Source organism: Podarcis vaucheri, assembly GCF_965113315.1.
Source record: "Podarcis vaucheri genome assembly, chromosome: 1".
NCBI lineage: Eukaryota > Metazoa > Chordata > Lepidosauria > Squamata > Lacertidae > Podarcis > Podarcis vaucheri.
The window spans coordinates 78293388-78303033 of record NC_138759.1 but is presented as its reverse complement, the minus strand read 5'-3'; positions in this window follow the sequence as shown (position 1 = coordinate 78303033).

Here is a 9646-nt window from a genome sequence, read left to right as displayed (position 1 = left end):
GCTTTGACCAGGTTTCTCAAGAACCATGTTCTCATTAGCTATGTTTGCTTAGGTGGGAGCCAACATAAATCACAACTTCTTTAAATACTGTGCTTCTGAAAATCTAAGCAAAGATGCCGGCAACAGTTATCTAATTCTGAAGCACAGGGGGGGGGGTCTTGGTCACACTTTCATTACACTGCAGAAGCTGCCGGTGAGAGTATTTCTCTACCAGCTTCTTTGCTGGAAAGGAAGTAATTGATAACTTCCTCCAAGATTAATTCAAGTTAAAGGAGCTGCGGGCGGCATGAAAAAGGTGTAACCGATATTCTTAACTGAGAGGCCAGCCTGTCAATTCCTGCCCTACTTCTCATTCCTAAATGTGTTCATGTCTTTGACATGCAGTCATGTTCATCTGAAAAGAGCTTCCACCTAAGTGCATCTTGGTCTTGGACAAACACTAGAGATTGTGCACATATTATTCATTGGCCACACTTTAATACTTGTTATAAGTATTGAATCCCACCAATCTGGTTTGTAAGTTCTTTTCTTTCTTTCTTTTTAAAAAGCCCAGTATCTTCCACATTCCATATAGCCCTGCATTCCTTCTCTTAATCTTTCAGTATTTGCAAGTTTATTTTCCACAGCACAGTGGTCAGCGTACCTTGAATCATGTAACTGACAAGCCATCTACTTAAGTGTGGCATCTTAGGACCACTTCCCATCAGGGAGGCCCACCTGGTGCCTTCCTTGTATATCTTTAGGAGCCAGGCAAAAACATTCCTCTTCTCCCAGGCATTTGGCTAACTTAACAAATGATGGCCTTTTAAACCAGTGGGGGTGGGGTATTGTCTTGTTTGTTATTATGTTGTGTATTTTTGTGTTTTAATATTGTAAGCTTCCCAGCACATGGATTTCCTTGCAAAGCTCAGGTTTCTCCACACGCATTTACACACAGATTCTTCAGGAAATTTATATAGCATCTGTTTTGCATGTAGAAGGTATCATGCTCAATTCCTGGTATCTCCAGATATGGTTGGAAGCAGTGGTGGAGCAAGTTGATTGGGTGCCTGGGGTGGCATGCCCGTGGGGGCAGGGCCAACCACCTGTGGGGCAGGGCAAGCCAGGGCAGGATGCTCCGTGGGGCCTCCGAGGAGTCTGTCTGCCGCCTCCCACTCAGCTGCCATACAGCTGAGGAGGAGGCGGTGGGCGGACCGTTTGGGGCAGGACAGAGCCTGAGAGTGCCTAAGCCACCACGTCACTTCCAGGAGAGACATATGGCTCGGGTGCACTGAGTGCCGCCTGGCATTTTGTCACCCCCCTCAGTGGTGACACCCAGGGCAGACACCCCCACTGCCCCCCTTCCTCCGCTCCTGGTTGGAAGAGACTCCCTGTCTGGAGATCTGGAAAGATGCTGGCAGTTAGTGTAGACAGTCTTGATCCAGGTGGCACCATGGTCTGATTCTGTATAAGGCAGCTTTCTATGTTGTATGTCCCTTCCTCCTACACATGTCTCTAAGACGATGTTTCAAAACCAAAGAGAACTAAAACTGTTTATGGGGCTTTGTGAATCATGAGCTTGCAGGTTTTTTCAAATACAGTGGTGCCACGCAAGACGAATGCCTCGCAAGACGGAAAACCCACTAGACGAAAGGGTTTTCTGTTTTTCAATATGCTTCGCAGGATGAATTTCCCTATGGGCTTGCTTCGCAAGACGAAAATGTCTTGCGAGTCTTGAGATTTTTTTCCGCTCCCCCCCTTTTTCTAAGCCGCTAAGCCTTTAATAGCCTTTTAGCAGCTAAGCCGCTAAGCCTTTAATAGCCACTAAACCGCTAATAGCGCTAAACCGCTAAGCCGCTAATAGGGTTGCTTCGCAAGACGAAAAAACCGCTAGACGAAGATACTCGCAGAACGGATTAATTTCGTCTTGCGAGGCACCATTGTAAAGGAAGTCTTTGAAAATAAGAGGCAATCTTTGGGTTATTAACTGAACCCGAAAGCTATGCTATATGCCAGTTTAAAAAGCATAATGGGGAGTGGGGAGGTCTTCATGGAATGAAATTTGCGATCTTGAAATACTACTTCAGATTCAGTTTCCTCTTGGGTCACTGACAGAAGTTTATCTAAAGATTTGCAAGGTTCTTGCCTGCAATCCTATCCATACTCACTACTGCATGGAATGCACTTCTAAGAAAGTCTGTGTTGAATTGTGCTGTAAGTCTTTTTAAATGGGAAGCAGAATCCATACTGCCAACACTTCAAGGCCTTCAGTTGCAAGAATCACCTGTACACAAGAGAAAGCTGATAGGAAGTTTGTGATTCTATGATTCTATGTACTATACTGAATAACTGTCAAAGTGGTTTCCATAAACCAGGAGTGGACCTCTTCGATGGATGGTAAGGGCCTTTCAATCTCCTGTCAAACACATATGACACCAGGTGTAGGGCAAATGGGTGTGATTTGGAGCAGCCATCCTCATGGGCCAAACTGGGACGCATGCCAGACCTAATTAGCCCTATGGGCTGGAGGTTGCCCACCACTGCTATAAGCTTGTCAAACGAGCTTATCAGAAACACATGTCAAGACATCTCAGAAAGCATCACTTAGGGACCCTCCCCCCCTCCCCGGCCAAACATAGGAACACTGTATTTTCCAGCAAATGTTGCATCGCGCCCCCTTAAAGACAACTAGCGTCAGAGAAATAACTCCAGATTTGTACTACTCTATGAGAATCAGCTTCTCAGAGGCATTGAATTGAAACCAAATATTGTCAGCACTGAAAGGCTTTCCCACCCATTTGCTTTAGTGAATCAGAGTGAATGAATGAGCATACAAAGGTGTTCCATACCATCTAGACCCACACCATAAAAGCAAATTTACCTTTTCCCATTCTCTCCCAGGTGTAGAGGAAGAGAAGGAAAGAGAGGGCTCTAGCAGGTGGCCACAGTGGTTTCAAAACCTCCCATGATCCAAGCTCCTGCTATGGCATACTGAAACGAAATCATCACATTCTATTTCTTTCCAGAGCACAAAAAAATATTCTGCCTATGCACATCTCTACAAAGATGTTGGAAACAATGGAATACTTACAGCCACCATTGGGGCTTTATCAAGAAAGGTGTGTTGATAAGGCAAACAACTCAAACCAGCCCTTTCTGTCAATATTAACATGAGATAAACCTCTCATGAAAGGCTATTGGCACACAATATTCTACATTGCACTGGTAGTGGCCAGGAAAGGCACCTTTTAACATGAACCTATCCTAAAAGTTTCTAACCTTCCTAAGAATCAACCATAGAAGCGTAACATTCCACCCCACAAGAAGGAAAAGTGCTCTTTATACTGTTACAAACTGGGGGTGGCCAGACTCCTTTTCTTCTTCCTCCTCCTCCTTCTCATTATTGTTATTAGAATCTATATACCACCCAATACCCGGAGGTCTCAGGGCGGTTCACAGAATAAAATCAAAATATAAAACCACAAAATACATAATCAAAATAAAAACAACCACCACCCAATAACCCCCCCCCCCAAGAAAACCCCCCACCAGATTTTAAAAGGGCATAGGATGTCAATCAACCCAAAGCCTGCTTAAAAAGGAACGTTTTTGCCTTGCGCCAAAAGGTGTATAATGAAGGTGCCAGGCAAACTTCCCTGGGGAGAGCATTCCACAAATGGGGAGCCAACTGAAGAGAAGGCCCATTCTCGTGTTGCCACCCTCTGGACCTCTCAAGGAGGAGACACACAAAGAAGGTGCTCAGAAGATGATCTCAGAGTCTGGGTAAGTTCATGTAGAAAGAGGTGGTCCTTGAGATATTACAGTCCTGAGCCGTTTAAGGCTTTATAGGTCAAAAGCAGCACTTTGAATTGGGTCTGGAAATAATTGGTAGCCAGTGCAGTCTGACCGGGATTGGTGTAATATACTCAGACCGTCTTGCTCTGGTGAGCAACCTGACCGCTGAATTCCACACTAGCTAAAGTTTCTGAATCTGAGGCCAGGTAGAGGCAGCCCTACATATAACACATTGCAGTAATCTAACCTTGAGGTTACCAGAGCATAGACAACAGTAATTAGGCTATCCCTGTCCAGATTGCTGGGCCACCAGCCGAAGCTGATGGAAGGCACTCCGGGCCACTGAGGCCATCTCAGCCTCGAGTGACAGCAAAGGATCCAGGAGTACCCCCAAGCTACAAACCTGCTCCTTCAGAGGAAGTGTAACCCCATCAAGAGCAGGTGATCTCTCTAGCATCCGGTCTAGGGAACCACCCACCAACAGTGTTTCAGTCTTATCTGGGTTGAATATCAGTTTGCTGGCTCTCATCCAGTCCATTACCGAGGCAAGACACTGGTCCAGCACTTCCACTGCCTCAACTGCAGATGTAAAGAGCTGAGTGTCATCAGCATACTGCTGGCAATGTACTCCAAAACACCCAGCATTTTCATGTAGATGTTAAACAACATATGAGATAGGATTGAGCCCTCTGGAACTCCACATTGAAGGTTCCACAGGGCTGAAAAGCATTCCCCAAGCAACACATTCTGGGAACGATCATCCAAGTAGGACTGGAACCACCACAAAGCAGTGCCATTCACCCCTAGTTTGGACAGTTGGTCCAGAAGGATACAATGGTCGATGGTACTGAAAGCCTCTGAGAAGTTGAGTAGAATTAACAGGGACATGTTTCCCCTGTCTCTCTCTCAACAGAGGTCATTATACAGGGTGACAAAAGCAGTTTCTGTGTCAAAACCGGGCCTAAACTCCAGTTGAAATGGATCCAGCAAATCAGTTTCTTCCAAAAGCCCTGGATCTGGTCTGCAACCACTCACTCCAGAACTTTGCTTAGGAAAGGGATATTGGCAACTGACCAGTAGTTAGTTAGGTTTTCTGAACTGGGAAGGTGTCTTAAGGATAGGTTTTACCACTGCCTCCTTCAAATAGGCAGGGACCACCCCCTCTCTTAAAGAGGCATTGATCACTTCCCTGGCTCAACCAGCTGTTCCCTCCCTGCTGGTTTTTATTAGCCAAGAGGGGCAAGGGTCTAGAGTGCAAGTGGTCTCCCTGACCAATCTGGGCACCTTGTCCACATCCTGAAGCCTTACCAACTGAAATTCATCCAAGATAACAGGACTAGACTGTGCTCTGGACAGCCCATGAGATTCATCTGCTATAACAGCAAAGTCAAGTTCTTAGTGGATGCAATCAATTTTATCCTCAAAATGCTGCAAACTAGTCACATTGAGCTACCTTTGGGTCTACTACCTCTTTTGGAGCAGCCTGTAAAAGACCCCATTACAACCCAGAAAAGCTCTGCCAGACGACATAATGAGGATGCAATGGAGGCAGCAAAGTATGTCTTCTTTGCTGCCTTCACTGCTGCTAGGTAGACTCAATAATTGAGCTCTTACCAGTGCGGCTTCATTCATTATGATTTTTGCTCCACTTGTGTTCAAGCCATCTCCCACCTTGTTTCCTTGCCCTAAAGCTCTGGAGTATACCAGTGGGCCAAATGGACTCCACAAAGTGGGAGAGGGCACTCAGGGGTGATTGTATCACTAGCCCAAGCCATTTGGGGGTTCCAGAGGTCAGCCAGGGCTTTGACAGGGACACCATTAATTTCAGCCAGAAAACCCCCCAGAGCCGTTTGGAATCCCACTGGATCCATCAGCATCTGAGGGTGGACGTATCTAATAGGCCCCCTATCTCTGCAGACAGCCTAAATCTCAACAGGAAATGATTTGACCATGCCAAGGGACTGATGTCAATGTCCCCCACCTTCAAATCACCCTCTTCCTGCCCAGTCAAGAAGACAAGATCCAGAGTGTGGCCTGCCATGTGTGTTGGGCTGGTGACATGTTGGGACAGCCCCATGGTTGTCATGGTGGCCATGAAGTCCTAAGTCACCCCAGAGCCAGCTGCCTCAGCATGGATATTGAAGTCTTCCAGAACCAGCAGTCTGGGAGTCCTCAACACCGCCTCTGAGACCAGCTCTGTCAGCTCAGGCAGGGAGACTGCTGGGTAGCAAGGCGGGCAGTAAACCAGCAGACTCCCTAATCTGTCCTGATTGCCCAACTCAAGGAACACAAACTCAAAAAGTCCTTGCTGGCCCAGGTAGAGAGAGGCAGGAGCATGGCCCTCAAGCTCTCAGCAGGATGGTCCTTGCTGGGCGGCGGCAGCAGTCCTCCTGCTTCAGTTACTAGCTGCCATCAGTGAGGCCATCAGAGGCAGGACTGCAGTATTTAAGCACCCTTCCATTATGCCTGGACACATCTGAAATGGTCTTTTTTTGTATTGTATATTAATTGTTTGTCACTTGGAAGTCAGTCTTTAGCTGAAAAGTTGGCTGAACTTACAATTAGTAAATAGAAGATGAAACCCATCTCTCGTATAGTCAGCAACATTTGAATGGTGTGTTGTATATATCTCACGTATTATCTCCCATTCAGAAAACATGCCAGAGGATTGCTGAGCAGTCCAGTGCCTTAATTATTACAATAAATGCTATTGAAGGAAATTGATAAGGGATAAGAGTTCCAAGGGGGTCTCTGTTAACATTTATAGACACACCTACAATGTAAATACATGTCAAACACATGTTTCAATTACAATACTGCTTTTGTCCCATAACACTTTTCAGCACTTTATCTGCAGTTTTCTGATTAAGTTTACATTTCTTATTGGCTTTATAGAGTAGTGGGAGTTCTTTGGGTGTAAAAGATAGGAAATAGCTTTACAAATATTGGGCATCATCCAGCCAGTCGAGTACTCTTTGAGAGCTGAACATGTTTAATTCCCTGAAATCAATGGGAATTCAGATTGGTTTGTTTTGGGGTGAATTATATAACAGGTCTCTTGCCTTTTGTAAAACCTAGGTGCATACATCATACATTTTCATGTCACCCTCACCCATTGAGAAAGAGAGAGAAAGAAAGAGAAAGAAAATCAGAATATTCTCTTTTAAATCTTTTTTAAAATGTGCAATGCCTACTTTTAGCTTTAGGGAAATCTTACACTTCCTCTTCATGATCCTCAATCCAGACCAACGTCTCAGACTTGCAACTCTTAAACCATTTCTATTCATGAATTTTGCATAGAAGCCTAATGCATTGAGCATCTCTTGAAAAGTAGAAAAAGTTATACTATCCATATCCCAGAGCAGATTTTTGTGGGGAGGGTGGATGTGATTGTCCAGAACTTGTCATTTCTTTGCTTCTCAAGATAATGAGAGGAATTAACTAAACCTAAGAGCAGTCTACTTCAGTCCTTGAGTCTGATCCAGTCTCATTGCTTTCCCTTCAGAAGCACAGAAGTGGCAGTTCCCTGATCATTATTACTGTAAAATCTAAATCCCTTTATAAAGAGTAAATCTTGAAGCACATTGCAAATATGTCCCCCCCCCCTTTCAAGCTCTCTTTTCTTAAATTCTTCAGCTCTGCTTTTAAAAACTTGAACTTTCTTTATCCCTCCATTTCAGAAAAAGATCTACCAAGAATCAAAGGAGAAGGCTTTATCTACTGGAAAGCAAATGTAAACCATGGGGGAACAACCTGCAATAGGATCACAGGATCACAGGATCTGAGGCGATGAACCACAGACAAAGTTAAAGGATAGGGATAAGTCCAAGAAGGAAAGGAACTGGGGGACTTAGGCCAGAAACCTCAGGCGGTAACTATGGTTTCCCTTAATGACAACCTCACCTCTAGACACCTTCCTTCAACTCTTCTTTTGGTCTGGAAGAAATCTTGCAGCAAAACTGTGTAAGAGCCTTGTCACAGAACTCTATAAAATCTTGTTAATGAAACCAATTAAGCTCTAAGAACCTTGTTGATGAAACCAATTTAGCACTATAACCCCCAGTTAATTAAAACAATTAGCACCTGGAAAGAGCCTGAATTATATAGTTAAGCTTTGACAGATAAGACAGGAGCACCATTTAGTGCAAGGGGGAGGGGAGGAAGTGGTGCCTATCCACATCTTGTTGAACTCCTATCAACATCTTCACTCCTATCAACCTCAGCCAATCAGCCTGGGCAAGGGTCAGACATGATGGGAGTTGCAGTCCAGCAGCAACTGAAGGGCTGTAAGTTCCTTATAACTGATATAGTGGGTTAGATCCACCACAGTTTCCCCACAAATTGAAGGAGCCCTTCTGTTCATAGAGGTGACTGCAATCCATCAGAGCCTACCACTAAGGAAATTGGATAGATTTTTTGTTGTTGTTGCCAATTCTTCTCGCTTCATCTGCCATGATGTTCCAAAAAGTCTCCCACACCTTCCGGAACAGATTTTTGGAGGGGGTCTCAAGAGATTGTTGGGAGTGAAGAACAGGAATTGATGGAGGTGCATTCCTCATGGATTTTAGGATTCAGCCAAGTGGATCCTTACCATGAAACATGTCAGTAGCATTTGCCTTTGTAGGAGAAGCTTATGGCACAATTGTGCTGAATCACACAGTGGATAATGTTAAGCTATATGGCCAGGAAAAGGGGTATGAAAGTTAAAAAAAAGGATGCCCACCCTATGGCAAATAGAGACCAGTTATTTCAGTATTTTTACTGTCCAATATTAAAATATTATTTCTCTGCCAGTTTATTTAGGTACTAAGAACTATATGCTTTCATTGCATAATTAAGACATTGCAAAGTGGTTGAACAATCACTTTTCTTCCTCTTTCTTTCATTCCTCAGAATCCCTCTCCCATGACAATGACAATCTACACCTATAAACAGTCACTCATTCTGCAGATTTCTGATAATCAGATTTCCTGTGATATGGACACATGTGAAATATTAAAGAAAGTCATAGGTTGACGATGTTACATTGAATCCCAGCAGCAAATCCATATGATCAAAACTCGCCCCCCTGCCTGAAACCCGGGAAAGCCATTGCCAGTCAATGTAAACAACCCACCTAGATGGGCTGATTCAGACAAGAGCGAGGTGGGCAGATCATTGTCTCTGCACTTGTTGGACTCATTATAAGGCAATTTCCTATGTAAATGCAGTGTTGGCCTAGCACTGAGTAAGGATGCAGTCCTAATCCTACTTATATGGGGGTAAGCCCCATTCATTTCAATCTCACCCTACTTTGCGTTTTACTTTGTAGATGCTGTTCGGTTCTCAGTCAAATGAGTTGGTTGCTGGATTTGCGAGTTGCTTTGAAAGTAATAAAGGCTACATTAATTACAGCTTCTCCTTAATTATTTCTTTGAACAATATAATTCTATTTCATTGAATACACAACTCATATAAATTATCCCAGGTACAAGGTGCATCTTGCATTGCAAAGACAAGAAGAAAGATCTTAAGGTTGAATTTCAGTTTGTATATGATCCAAGTCATGAAGAATTGGAGGAGATATAATGATGTATCAATTAGTATTTCTAAACTTTACTGTTGTTCCAAGAGGATGTACATAATGATTACAATCCAGAATGGTTGCGCACAGGAACACAAGAAGCTGCCTTATACCAAGTCAGACCATATTCTATCTAGCTCAGTGTTACCAACACTGACCAGCAACTCAGGGTTTCAGATGGGGGTCTCTCCCAGTCTTAATTGGAGATGTTGGGGACTGAACCTAAGAGGGACCTTCTGCATGCACAGCAGATGCTCTACCACTGAACTACTGAGCTGCTGGGGCACTCATGTAGAAATGATAAAACAT